Source organism: Pogoniulus pusillus, chromosome 23, assembly GCF_015220805.1.
Source record: "Pogoniulus pusillus isolate bPogPus1 chromosome 23, bPogPus1.pri, whole genome shotgun sequence".
Lineage (NCBI taxonomy): Eukaryota > Metazoa > Chordata > Aves > Piciformes > Lybiidae > Pogoniulus > Pogoniulus pusillus.
In genome coordinates this window covers 14477271-14491721 of record NC_087286.1, presented here as the reverse complement: position 1 = coordinate 14491721, position 14451 = coordinate 14477271, and the positions used below count along the sequence as shown (strand labels likewise).

At 42.3% G+C, this 14451-nt stretch overlaps 1 protein-coding gene across 3 annotated transcripts in view; it reads right to left on the bottom strand.

Moving 5' to 3' along the window:
• Nucleotides 1-8106, bottom strand: part of EPC1 (enhancer of polycomb homolog 1) — a 62239-nt gene extending 54133 nt beyond the window's left edge. Inside the window, exons 1-2 of one of the 3 annotated variants that reach the window (XM_064162621.1) lie at nt 7871-8106; nt 7005-7108 (exon numbers count right to left, since the gene is read on the bottom strand). The gene's annotated coding sequence lies outside the window, so the exon portion shown is untranslated. Of the gene's footprint in view, nt 1-7004; nt 7109-7449; nt 7532-7870 lie in introns of those variants that run through there. The other 2 variants (XM_064162623.1, XM_064162622.1) reach the window with 2 other exon arrangements.
• Nucleotides 8107-14451: the final 6345 nt, after the last annotated feature.

Here is a 14451-nt window from a genome sequence, read left to right as displayed (position 1 = left end):
TAAGGATTGTCAGGGTAAAAAGACCAGTGACTTAAGACTTTTTTCCTTTACTCTTTCATTCCATAATATGCATTCCCTCCAAAAAAATATTATACTAAACACACCTTGGATTCTTGCTTCAGTCACCTTGTCCAACAACTCCTTTCAGAAAATAATCTTTCTGGATTAAGTAGCAAAATAGATAAAGTTTTAAAATGTAAACCCTTTGCAAAGTTTAAAAGAAAACAAAACCACACACACTCATGCAAATACCTAACCAAAAAAAACACAACACCCCAGACAAAACCATAACAGAAATTCAAAAAACAACAACAACAAAAAAAACAACAGACAACAAAAAAACCACACACTGAAAAGAAACCCCAATAAATAAACAAACAAAACCAACAACAAAAACAAATTAAAGCAAACAAACCAACAAAAAAGTTGGGAAAAAAAATCTAAACCTGCCTGACTCTGTTTTTTTAAAAACCATTATCCAAACCAGTTTGTATTCTGAAAGAGAAAACAATAATAGTAACATTGAAGTCACTATTTAATTTTCATTCGTGATAATTACTTTAAAGCATGATGGTAAACAAAGTCTGAACTGGGGAGACAGTCTGGACACCTCTGCTTAGGCACAGACTTCTGCAAACACTGGTTTATAACACATGAATAATTTCTGAGTCAAAGGAAGTTAATCATATGATTATCTATTTCCAGCAGAAGAGCAAAAGTCTTATCCTTTTCTGTCAGGAAATGCAAATTTTTGAACTTGCAAAAGAGAAAACACAAACCTACATAGACCTGGCATTAGAGATGAAAAACTGCCAATAAAAGCAACCTTTGAAGATATTATCCTTTTAGCCACAAGGCTATGCAGCATAAGATTCCCAAGAAATAGATACAGGACCTAAGGGTTGCCTATAATGCACCTGAGTATGTTCAAGCCTGCTGGAAAATTCTCTCATATGTGTGTTAATGAATATTCAAGATGCACACACCTGTGAGGCCAGGGAGGGCTTGCTTTTATTTAGCAAGTTTCTTAATGCTCCAAAGGGAAGGGAGGATTTTACTGACTTGTGTGTGTTATTCAGGAAAGCAAATACTAGGGGGTGGGATGCATTTGATGGAGACCATTCACATCTGAGTTAACCATGGTAGACAGATGGAGACTTAATCAGGATACTCAGGGAACTTTAAATTATGGTTCATATTGCAACAGAAATCCAACATTTGGGATTTTGGGCTGGTGTGGGTTTTGTTGTATTTGGGGTTTGGTGGTGGTGGATTTGTTTGTTGTTGGTTTTGGGTTATTTTGTGTTGTTGTTGTTTGTGTCTTAAAGATGTGATTTACTTCCCCTGCTTCCTTTCAACGACTAGGATGTCAGATTTAACACCACTCATCTAAACTGATGGTGAAACAAGTTCTACACTAAGTGTTTATGATACAGTGACTCCAGTTTACAGCATGGTTTACAGTTAATCCATTGAAGCTTGAGCTAACACTACCTTAGAGGCTTGTTAGCTAGACAGCTAACCACACACTTGTAAGCACAGAGCCCAGAGAACAGAAACAAAACAAACAAAATGGAACCTGACTGAAAGAGGACTGCTGTGAAAGGAACAAGTCCTTGGCTCTGCTCACTGTTCCCAGGGCTTCTTACATTTTAGATATAGATATTATTGAATAAAATCCAGAAAGCAGCCCTGGGAGCAGCGATGAGATTCAGCCCCACCTCTTTTCCTTGGGGAATCCTAGTGCCCAACACCTTGTAAAATCTAACTCCTTCTTTTCCCTTTCCCTAGCAAAAGTGATCCAGTTTGTCTTCAATAATAGAAGATGGAGGAGGGAGGAGAGTCAGTGTCCCACCACTTGGAACCATTTGCCATAGCTCTGAATTCCCACAGGGTGCAGAAAACTTAATGTTTGGAGCCTGCACCATTTTCACTGGTGCTGAAACCAGACATGGTCATAGCTAACGACTGTTGTATGGCGTTGCATGCCTTTAAGCAGCTTCCCCTTTGTCATCTGGGACCTCCAAAACGGTATTTCAGCTCCCTGGTGAAGACTAGCACTCACATGTTATTTGGCATATCCCACCTCTGCTTCTTTACACAGGGAGACAATTAAAAAGCTAAGACTTTTTTGGCAAATGTACTTACTTTTCAAGCACTGCAATACCTACTCAGAGGTCAAATTCTGACCACCAGTGGTAGGCTCTAGCTATTACCAGTAGCAGATTTATGAACAAAAACTTCCTATGGAGGAAATTCACTGTACTGGTATTATTTTGCTCCTGCAACCAAAGGGCAGCTCAGTGGCAACACAATATACTAGAAACAAGACTTAGCTAACAATCAGAAGAAGCCTAAGGGAGATGAAGCCACTGTTGTGTGGTTTCATACGTGTGTCATATGTGTCCAGGGTTGCCCGTGGAGGTGGCTGGGGCCCCATCCCTGGATAGACTTGAGGTGAAGCTCGATAAGGCACTGGGCAACCTGATCTAGTGGAAGATATCCCTGCTGACTGCAGGGGGGGGGGGGCTGGACTAGATGACCTTTGGAGGTCCCTTCCAGCCCGGGCCATTCTATGATTCTAAGTTATACTCACAACAGGCCAGAGAAATTCTGTTTCAAAGCACAGATATCCCCACATCATCTATTTATTGAAGTATTTTAAATCTAGGATTGCCTCAGTGGTTTAGACATCTTCACTACAACATTAATTAAATTATTGAGCTGTATGGTAAAAGAAACGAAACATGTGAAGAGTGCGAAAAGGTGGAAGGGTGAGCTAGCCACAGCAGTTTCCTCTGGCAGGTAGGAGGTACAGCAGAGCATTTCACAACACTGCAAAACCATACAAACACCAGTCCAGGAGAGATGTGGAGGGACCCAACTTTCTAGAAGATGGGAGCCTGAAGCAAGCAAGAGATCCTTTGCTCACAGCTGGGAAACACATGATCCTTGAAGCAAGCTTTTTTTTTATTCACTGCTGTAACTTGGTGCTGACATGTATGATGTGGAGCACTACAAAGAACAAAACTGTGGAATAAGAAAGGTGAGAAACAAAACTATGTCACAAGGTTTAGAATATAAAGAGACCTTACCCCCCCTACTCCTGAAACCCTGTTGAGTGTTGAGTCAAAGAGACACTGAATAGTTTAGAACCCTCAAAAAGGAATCCTCATGAGTCCCAGTCACCAAGATATGTTATCACCCATAGGAAAAGATAAAACAGAGTGATTTATGAGCCAATGAAGCAGGAGCTTTTATGTGAACTGAGCCTCAGGTGATTTTCTTTTATGCCACCAGCACACACATCTGGAGGACTGTCTTCACATTATTATTGGCTAACTTCAGAAGCTGGTTAAATCTGCCTGGGATCAACATATCTGCACTTCTATGACAATATTTAGACAGCCAGCCATCTTTAGCCTGTGTCTCACTTCAGTATGTAACACCAGTAACATAGGTAGCAGAAGCATCATGAAGGGACACAGAACATTTTATTACTAAGGGTGAGTTATGATTTTGGGAAAGATTACTTGATTTACAGTAGGATGCTACACTTCAAATGGTTTTAATGCAGGAGAGCCAAATACCTTTGAAAGGTATATGGAGTCTGTATAGAGTTTCTAAGTACAAGAGAAACTGCATTAAGAGAAAAATGGACTTGATTTGCCATCTTAGAAAGGGAGAGATACATAAAGGCACAAAATTAAGAAACCTACCAAGAAGAAAAGGAGTGGGGAAAAAAAGTCTTAGCACTCCACAGACAGACATTTCAGAAGGAACAGGGTAGGTAAAACACCTAATCAAGACAAAGGTACCCCTCAGTAGTGACTTTTCAAGGCATTTCTGCAGAAGATAAATAACTTGCTATTTAGCTCTGAGAGAATGCTAAATTTTAATTGACTAATATTCCTTATTGGTAATATCTGCTGGGAACTATTTCTTCTTCCACAGTGGCTCAAAAAGGAAGCAGAAGATAAGTGATAAAGCCACTGAACTGCAAAGCCCCAGCTCTCCACGCCTCTCACCTCGTGGTCAGAGTAAGAACAAACGTTTTCATCAGATGCATCTTCAAAGTTGCAAAACCATAAGCAATGTTCAAGAGTAGCTCAAACTGAATGAGAGAAAGAAAGGCAAGTGTGAAGTAAAGTTGGATTTTTGCATTCATGTTCTTGCTGACTTCACTGAGCTAGAAGCTGCCTCTGAGCAGCAAGATTACTACCCATTAGTTCATTCATGGCCTGCATGCACAGCTGCAGTCACAAGAAATCATCACTGTCATGATGACAAGAGGAGAAAAACTACAACACTACCCTCAGTAGTTTATCATTTGCTCTGCACTGCATTTGCTCCATGGATAAGTAAACTGAACATTGGTCTACACAATGCAAAGATGAGAATTCTGGTTGCATCAGAATTAAGCTGATGTAAATGACTGAGAGATTCTGTAAGATTTAAAATTATTATAATAGACCCAACAGTAATTGGTTCTGCTTCCACTGGCATAACCCAAAATACCATCCTAGTGACTTAGTGATCAGAGATGGATCATCTAGTGATTCCAGAGATGGAAGATGTACAAAAAACAATTTTCTAAGAGGGTCCATACTTACCTGCAACACCTAAAAGTTGCATCAGGACACGTGGAGGTGTAATGGTCATGTTGCATTGTCATAGGCTAACAGAATTCTATGTTCCAGCCAAGATTTCATAAAAGTAGATCTTGTCTGACAGATGAGATTATAATGCCTGCTCTCTTGGATGGAGATGTCCCTTACTAGAAGGAGGTTACAAGATGTATTTATCTGAGATAAAGATAAATTTTGCATTCCTTAAAAGAAAAATAGAAGTAAAACCACTTAAAGAAGACAACCACTGCAGAGATCTACCTGAAGCTGTATGTCAGTTGCCATAAAACTAAATAATGACCAAACTTTCTTTATAAAGAAAATCAAATCCATCTTTGAAAATTAAAACGTTCATGAGATGTTTAGGCAGTTTTAAACTGCCTAGTTGTCAAATATCTTCTTTGAAAATAATGAGGGCATTGAAATGTAAAATAGATGCAAAGGTCTCCAAAACTCCCAGCTTCATATCACTCCAAAATAATCGGAACACCGATGCCTTGAAAACGTGTTAAATTTAGTGTTAAATTTATTCCTGAACCTGTTGAGTTTTCTAACATATTTTCTGATCATAGGCTTGACTATGTCTTCCCACCTATCTTCTTAGAACATTAATCACTTCTGTTTTCTTAAACACCTAATATGGATGTTAGCAGAAAGCCTTCTAAAACATTTGCACTTAGAGCTGAGGTAATCTGTAGGTGGTAAGAAAAGAGAAGAGCACACGTGAATAGAGATACCTGTTTATAAATACATGTAAAACGCATGCTCCACTTAGCAACAGGAAAGAAAAAACCCACCCACCTCAGGTGAATCCTGTTACAATCTGAAAGATTATTCAGCTTTCCCTTCTTTACAATCCCACCGTGACACACAATCCAAACTCCTACAGACCTCAGTGATAAATCTGCATATGCAAGCACACGAGCAAGAGGGACCTTAGGGCTTCATAACCAGCAGGGAACAGAACCTTTAAGTTCACAACAAGCAAACAATGGACTAGTTGCACAATAAGAGTGTACCAAAGCCTTCCATATTGTATGCAAAAATCGTTTGAAAACCTTTCATCTGCAGCCCCTGTAAAACCATTTCGGGGCTAGGGCCGAAATTGGTATTAGTGAAGAAAATTGGGCTTTAGGTTCAGGGCTGGAAAAGAAGAAATTAAAATCTGCTTCATTACAGGAACCAGCGAAAGGGTGAGGTCATGCCTGCTCCGGGCCACAGTTCACGCACCACTACGATTGCCCAGAGACACAGTTTGATCGTCTCTCTAACTAATCTGCGCTTACTTTTGATAGAAAAGGAAAAGCTACAATAGATCAAGCCGTGCCCCACCTTTCTCTTCCCCCATCCTTTCCCGCGGCCCCCTCCCCTGTTTAGAGCCAGGGACACAAATTGTTTCGGAGCACCACAGCGCCACCAACACCCATCAATGCAAAACAAAAAGGATCCCCCACCGTGTGAAAGGAGGAAAAAAAAAAAAAAAAGAGAGAGAGAGAGAGAGAGAGAGAGAGAAGGGGAAAAAAAAAAGGCAAGCCTCTAGAAAAATGCCCAAAATTACAAAATGTCTCCCAAATGTACCTTCTCAGAGGAAAAAACACAAACAAACCAGCCACCCCTTCCTCCCCTCAAAAAAAAAACACCCAACCCAACAACCCAAGATATCTAAATAGTGTGGTGAATTAAGAACCTTTATATAACTAATGCTTTCAGCTAATTGCCAGAAGAGGGCTAATTTGCAAATAAAAAGGTCACTGGTTAGTAGGAGGCATAACTTAATACAAACCCTGTTATGTCAATCCCCACCTTCACCATACCAAGGGCAGTTTTCCTTCGTACTTTAGACCAAAGTAATCCATCAAGAGCCATCACAAATGGCATTGTAAACTCTTTTAGCCACCACCAGACCATACAGCAGCAACATAATCCGCTCCTTTTTATATTAGAGCTGCATTATATTTCTAAAGACAGTCACATATTTGTTCCTAGATCCGTTTATTGCTCGGTAAAGAAACCAAAACCAAACAAAAAAAAAGGCAGAACCAAAGAAAAAAAAAATCCCTCCCCACCCCCCCCAAAAAAAAAACCCAACCAAAAACCCCAAGTTCTCCTGGAAAATATCCGAGTTCTTATACTCTTAAACTGAACTTAAATGGCCGTTAAGCTTCGCGTGTGTGAAATTTTAAAGAAGAAACAAAACTGACTTCAGTAATTGTCGGTATTAAAGGAGACATCGTTGGGTGGGATACACATGAGGATCAAAGCCAAGAAAAATATAAGGCTGCGTTTTGTTCATCAACGCAACGAAACCCCTCCATAGCACTAATACATGCCAAAAACAGAAGCAACGAATATTTTTGGATAAAACCACAAACTTACCTTGGAAGAAGGCAGTCCTTGCAGAAGGGCTGTAACAATATGGACTGCATGCTCGCTCTGCCACAACCAGCCACCTCCATGCTGCAAAGGGCTCCCCGAACATCCTTAAAATATTTCGCAAACGCGCAAAGTGAGACTTTTCTTTCCTCCTTTTTTTCTCACATTTTTTTTTTTCTTCCCCTCCTTCCCGTCACCCCGCCAGGATCGCGGGGCGAGGACGAGGGGATGGCTTCCCCGAGGGTCTGCGGGTGATGCCGGCGGGCGGCCGGGAGCCGGGGCGGGGGGAAAGGACCCGGTGCCGCCGGGGTCACAACTTTGCCAGGGCCGGCAGGCGGCTCGATGGACTCGGCGGGCAGCGGCCGCCGCCGCCGCCGCCCCCCGCCCCCCTCCCCGCTGCCCCCGCCATCGCCGCCTGGAAAAATGCAGTGTGCCATTTTACACCCGCCTTTGAAACACACAGGACCAAAGTCTAGCGCTGGTTTTCGGTGACACTGCAAAACTACGGCTCGCTCCACGCAGCCCCCCGCCTCATCCGCCCCCCTTCAATGAAAGCGGCTGCCTCTTGAGAATTAATAAAGAAAAACAGCTGGGGAAAATAATTCCGAGACTTTGCCGTTGCCCTGCCCCCGCCCAGCCCCCACTCCTCACCCCGAAGCAAGTTTCTGCCGATGAGCGCATCCCTCGGTCGCTCCCCTCAGGCCGCCTCCCGGCCCCCCCAGCACCCCAACCCTGCCGGAGTTCAGCAGCCTGCCAGCATCTGAAAAAGCCAGTCACGCCTGAAACAAAATCCATCATTCCTGGAAAGTGGGGAGGGAAAGCTCGAATCCCAGCAAATACTCGATTTACTTACAAATATAAACACCTACCTTACGAAAGAACTAAATGAACACTAAATTCAACAGATACATCCGTTACGGCAGGGATAGCTTTTCCATAAATACTGTTTTAAAAACCCCTCCTTATACTGACTGACAGAATTCTACCATGCTGCCCACAAACAAAATGGCTGTGGCACCGAGTTTTTTGGTTCCTCCCACTGTGCCTCCCCCCTTCGGCCTCCAGGAAGTGGTAGAAATCCAAAATAAAATCCCCACGAAAAAGTGAGCAGGCATCGCCTAAACTCCGTCCGGCGCCGCCAGGCACCGCGGGCAGCAGCGCGGATCTGCCAGCGCTGGGCTTTCTGCAGGATTTGGGTTTGGGATTTGCTGCCTTTTTTTTTTTTTTTTAAAATTATTATTGTTTTTTAAAAGGGCATCAATCACTGGGAATTTACATCACTGTGTAATTTGAACTTCCTGCTTTACATATTTATAAGGTCTTTCACCTATCTTGGCAGGCTTTCAAATGAAGTGGGTTGGGAAATTCGATGCTGTGGCTCTAGTTCGGGGAGCTGAGTCAGGTAGTCCGTGCTGGAGCTGTGCTGGGAAAAGACGGGCGAATTCTAAACACTTTCGGGGCTCGCCACAAGAGAAAATTACCCCACCCTCCTCAAATACGTATTCCAGGCTCGCAACTGAGCACGTAGGCACAGAGAGGACACTGGAATGAGGATTCCCAGCAGCAACTGGAATTTAGGCCTCTCGGACACAAATAGACGCTCTGTAATATGTGTGTTTTCACATTTGTGGTTCGCAGGAGTCTGCCTGAATTACAGCTGCTGTGGAAATAATCTTGGATTTTCTCTTATTATAACCCTGTGGAGTGTTGTAGCCCTTTAACTTTTCCCCCCTTCACCTTAAAAAGGAAATAAAACAGCAAAACGTGGCACATTTGAATTAGAGTTACCGTAAAAACGTCAGGAAGTGGTCCTCTAGCTGAGCCACCAATCTTGCTAGGCAGTAGCACAGCTTCTCTTGCATGCTGCTCCTGGGCTTGTAGGGCCTGATTCATTCCTCATGAGAGTCCTTTTGCTGCCTTTAGTAGGAGTTACAATGGAGAGAGGCTGTCAGACCTGCTGAGCCTGATCCAGCACCATATTAAAGCACTTGAATTAATATTCCCATCTACTGCTATTCTACACCTTTTTCAGAGACACTGAAAAAAAAACAGATAAATTGATACTTTTTTCCTCCAAATACCTCATATTTCTAAGTCTTACATTAAAAGAAAATCTACAAAGAACTTTGAGCAGAAATCACCATTATTATTGGCAATTTTGGCCATTATTATAATTGCCATTGTATTATCGTACTGCCTATCAGCCTTAATCCTGGACTACGATTATGGAGATATACTGTATAGAAATATAGGGCAAAAAGATAATTCCTGCCCTGAAGAGCTCCAAAGCAAAAGACAAAAGACAGCAGATGGCTACAGACAGATGAGGGAAACAATAAGACTATTGATCAGCTGGGAAGGCAGGTCAGCCTAACTTCTGTTTCTGTGTATACATCATGGTGAAGAAGACATAAGGTAGGATTCGATGAAGAAAATTAGTTTGTTCTGTGGCTGCTGAAGGAAAACTTCTCCGACAAGGAGGAGGACATGGAAGAAAACACAAACATTTCCACAGAAGTGTAATCAAGCTTGCACCAGTTTCCTTTCTTTTTTTTTTTTTACATTGACAGAAAACAGATAAGGGAGAAAGTAGGCTGAGAGAGGACTGAAAATACAAATGCAAAGCTTACGTCTGATATAGGAGAGGCAAATGAAAGGATCCAAAAGGCATCATAAACCAGGCCTGCTAGAAGTTAAAAGGTCCTAGAGAAACAGATACACAGCAGTTCAAATGATAGGGGCACAAAGGGATGCAGCATGCTTTCTATAGGAACAGAAGGGTTGCTCCTAACCATTAGTGTGAGGCCTGTGTGTTGATTTTTCTGCCCAGGAGTTATGCTGCTTAACTTGTACCTAGTAAATTCATAAGCCCTGCTGCTGGTGGCAGTGCTTATTCTAGGAGCATCTCTTATTACAGTCACCTCAAAGCTGTTAGTGCAAGTGGATAAGCACACAGGAGGTCTGGGGGACTACACTGACCGTGCACACTGTGAAGATTCCTTTTCCTGTTAAGTGTGTTTTGAGGAGCCTTCACAGAATCACAGAAGGGACTTCCAGTGAGCATAGGTTCCAACACCCCCTGCCAAAAGCAGGATCTCTCAGGAACGCATCCAGGTGGGTTTTGAAAGTCTCCAGAGAAGGAAGCTCCACAACCCTCTCTGGCAGCCTGTGCCAGGGCTCTGCCACCCTCACCAGGAAGAAGTTTCTCCTCCTGTTGAGGTGAAACCTTCTATGTTCAAGTTTGTATCCACTGTTCCTTGTCTTTTGTGGTAGTTTAAGGGATTCTAGGTGCCCCTTAACAAAACCGTAGGGACAGAGGCCCAGCCCTCTGCTTATCCCAGGATACTGTAACGTTGTTATCCTGTTCCATCTTCTGGTACCACAGCTTCAAAGGCAGTGCCTGACTGACCTCCTTCCCTTCTCTTCCCTGCCTTCCTTCCCTTCCCTTCTCTGGGCACAGTGCACTCTTGCCTCACGGCTGGCAGGGAATTGAGCTGCGTCACTGCAGCCCACCCAGGCCCTGCAGGCCCAGCTCGGGAGGGCAGTTTCGGCCTTCCCTCAGGCCGACTGAGGGTAGAAGGGGTGGAGGACTCTAGAAGGCCAGTTCGGGCCCAGTGGGTTTTGTACCTATTCTGCCTGATTGCCTTTTGTATATATGCTCTTGTAGATAGAATGCAGTGTCCTCATTCTTACTCCTGTAGAGGAGTGAGAGTCATTTCTGTCCTCCAGTCCCGGGTACACTCATGGTCCAGACTGGGACATCTCATCACTGCATCCACTGTAAAGAGATTGGCCTCCTCCACTCGACACCCACCCCTCAGATAGTTACAGACATTGATCAGATCCCCTCTCAGTCTTCTCAAGGCTGAACAGCCCCACAGCTCTGCTCGTAGGAGAGATGCTCAAGTCATTTCCCTGCAGTATCCCAGAGATGAAATGTCCATAAACTAGCAGAGGGCTGGCAGAGTCCTCACTTGAATCGTAGAGGAGGCAGAAAGGGCCACGAGGCTGTGGCATGGCTCCGTCCAGGAGAGCAAGTTGTGCTTTGGAGGAGAGGCACGCTCCTTAGGCTCATTCTCAGGTCACTCTTTGTGATGTTGCTGTTCTCTATTTCCCACCTTGAGCAGTGGCACTGCAGTTATAGCAGGTGCACATGTGCCAATCCTTTGCAGTTCTTTTGCATGAAACAGGGCAGATAAGATTGTATTTGCTACAGCAACAACAACAGGCAGCTCTTAAGCAGCCATGGCTGACCATGCTGTAACCACTGCAGAGTAACTAACCTCAAATGATCTAAGCCTTGGTGAACACTTGCAGAAATATTCTGGTGAGGCAAATGTGAGAGAGTTTGAACTACCCCAAATTCCTTTCTGATTTAAAGCTTACTGGTTCTGTAGATGAGCTGATGTATGGTAACTGTCAATGCTGGGCTGATTTTCTCTTGTATTTGATCTCATCTTTGGTTTTAATGGAGAACACGGTGCTACATGCTGAGAACTGAGAGAGTGACTGAAATGCACATTGTGGCTTTTGAAATATCCAAATAAGTGTTCCAAGGAAATTTGTATGCTTTAAGAAAAATCCTCATTTAGCTTGATTTCCCCAAAATTTCTCACTGTTATAAATGTTCATCTGGAGATTGTACTCTAAACCAGAGAAATAGCTATAAAGGATCAAAGAAACTAACTAGCTGTACTTTAGGATTGAAATTAACATAAAAAGGTGGCTAAAACCTGACAGCACTCAAATAACATCTTCTTAAACCAGCAAAACCACTCTGTACTGTGCTGCTTGCAGTGTAATTGCTTTTGTTATTCTTTATCTTTCCTTTTCATTATTTTTTGTCTTGCCCATAAAGATTTAGCTCTACTGCCACATTTTCCAAATAGGTCTCCATCTCTGCACTTGTAATAAACAAATTGCACTGATCTTCCTTTGACAATCTTTTCTTGATGTCTTTAGGAAGTGAATGATCAATCCTGTTTAGTCAGTGAGTAAATCATTAGGTAGATCAGCAACAGCTGAAGGATATAAAAGTGCTTTTGCAACTGGTATGTAAATGTTAATTCTCTTTTCATAAGAATAGCATTGAATGTTTTGCAGTTGAAAGATCACCAAATGCATAAATATTGTGCATTTTTATTCAGTAGTTAATGCTCACTTCACTGCATAATTGCCTTTGAAGAAGCTGAAAAACCTTGATTTGCTGTAATTTGGAAAATTCATAAATTACAGCATAAGAATGGATCACTGATGCCCAACTGCATTGCAAAGGAGAATATGGACTTCCCCAGCTTCATTCTCATTTGACGTAGGTCAAAAGTGACTATCTGACTTGCTTGAAATTCAACTTTGAAACACAGGGTTTGTCACTTATTAAACCTCCTCTTTCCAGCTCTCTCTCCAAGCTCTGATTTTGTTTGAGTACTTAAGGCTCACAAAATGCTACTCATTGCTATGGATGTTCTCAAGTTTATCAGCAGTCTTCTTGCTTTACAAATCATGGACATCAGGAGTAGGTGCAATATGCACCTACAGTGTCACACTGCTCGCCACATTCTAAAGTAAGGTAACTCCTGATGGTTTTTTTCCCCTCTATATCCCAAAAGTTAGTTTTCTTTCTTGCTGCATTACTATTAAAGGTGCCCCTGTTCAGGAAACCATGCCATTATTTCTGTATCCTTTGTACTGACCCTTTTTCACTTGTGCCTTGTCTCTTCTTCTGTCAATAGGACTTAACATTGCTCTTGGAATTTCGCTTTCACCTGTACACACCTACAGATACTGCAGCTTTTATGCCCCCCTTCAAGAGCTGACCCAAGGTGCCTTTGACCATAAGACCTTCACCACTGTTTTTCTCTCATTCTAACTCTGCAGTACCATGCAGTAAGAATTACTTTTCTCATTAAAATTAAGATAAAAATTCTAATTAACATCTTCTAGCAGTGCTTTTCTTTGTTCCAGACACTGAGGTTGCACTGCTGAATTTCTTTCTTTGTGCCGAGAGCTCACTTTATGTACAGACCAAGCAGATTTAAATTGTAGTGTTGTCATATGTTGATGCCATTCATCCTTTTCACATCAGAAGTCCTGCTAGTGACAGTTCAGATGGTTTTGGGATGATGTCCAATGGAAAAAACTGTGGAAAAAGCCAAATCAATCAAAGTGGAGAAGCTGTTTGTTATAAGTATGGAAGGGAGCCTCTGAAAATAAAACAAACAAACAAACAAAAACCCCAAACCCCAGAAATAAACCTCCCAAACACCTGTTGATATTGGTTGCCAAGGTATGCCACATATCTCTGAGGACAGCTTTTCTGTCCCTTGTTATTTTTGTTGTGCCCCTGTATGATCTGAAAGTATCTACTCAGATCCACAGTAGACGCTGGCCAAATGACAACTCACCTCTGAGGCCGAGTAAATACTCACTGGAAGGTTTGCAGGTAGTGACTGCTAAAGCATCTTTTTCACTTGCTCGACTTTAGGTTTTATGACTACAGTGGTTCTTGAGTTGTTCCCAGGCTGGAGGATGCAGCTGTTGCTGCTGCTGTGGAATTGTTTACAGTGTGCTGTGTCAAAACAAGGCAGCAGGCAATTGATGCTTCTGCTTTATCAGATACAGTCTGTTGTTTTCACAGATTTTCATCTTCTGACAATTAAGGGGATGCCTTATGGATTTTATTAGATGAAGTACTCCTGGAAATCATTTTCCCACATGATTCATTATGCCTAGGAAATTTCAGCAGAAGTGCCATGGATTCAGGTAAGGTGAATAATGGCTGAGTTCCATTTGCGTTCCACTGACTTGCCTGCTGACTGCTTTGTGTGTTAGGCAGATCTGATCTGTTCTTTCCTGAATTTACATTTGTCACTCAGAATAAAGGGCCACTGTTGAAAAAAAAAAAAGCTCATAACTGTTCAGTGTTGCTCCTGGTGTTGACTTCTACTGCTGCTGCAAACAAATGCACCATCTGTATGGCAACAGCAATGGTGTTACAAGTCAGCTTTCTCTTTTGGAATATTCTGATGCTGGTGACATGCTGAATGCAAGGAGACAGTTTAGTCAGCAAAAGCTTGATGAGCATAGAAATATCAAGGAAGATTTAAGAAAAGCCTACAGTTGCATACAGCTTTGAGGATATGAAGGTCTGAGATGAAACAAAGCCCTCGACAATTCCAGATTCAGCAAGGCTATGAGATGCAGTCATAAAAGCTTTAATTTGTTATTTTTTATCCTGTTGTTATTAAACCTCACCTTTTTATATATGATACCATTTTATTTTGAGTCTCTTTCACTGAGTAACTAATCTCAGGCAGCATAAACTCTGGCCAGCAAGCTCCATGCATTACTTGATCAGCTCACCTGGAGAGTTTTTGGATGCAAATGATAAGGTGTTAATTATTTGAAGATAGAAGAATGCTGTGGTTGATTTTCATGCTATTATTAATTG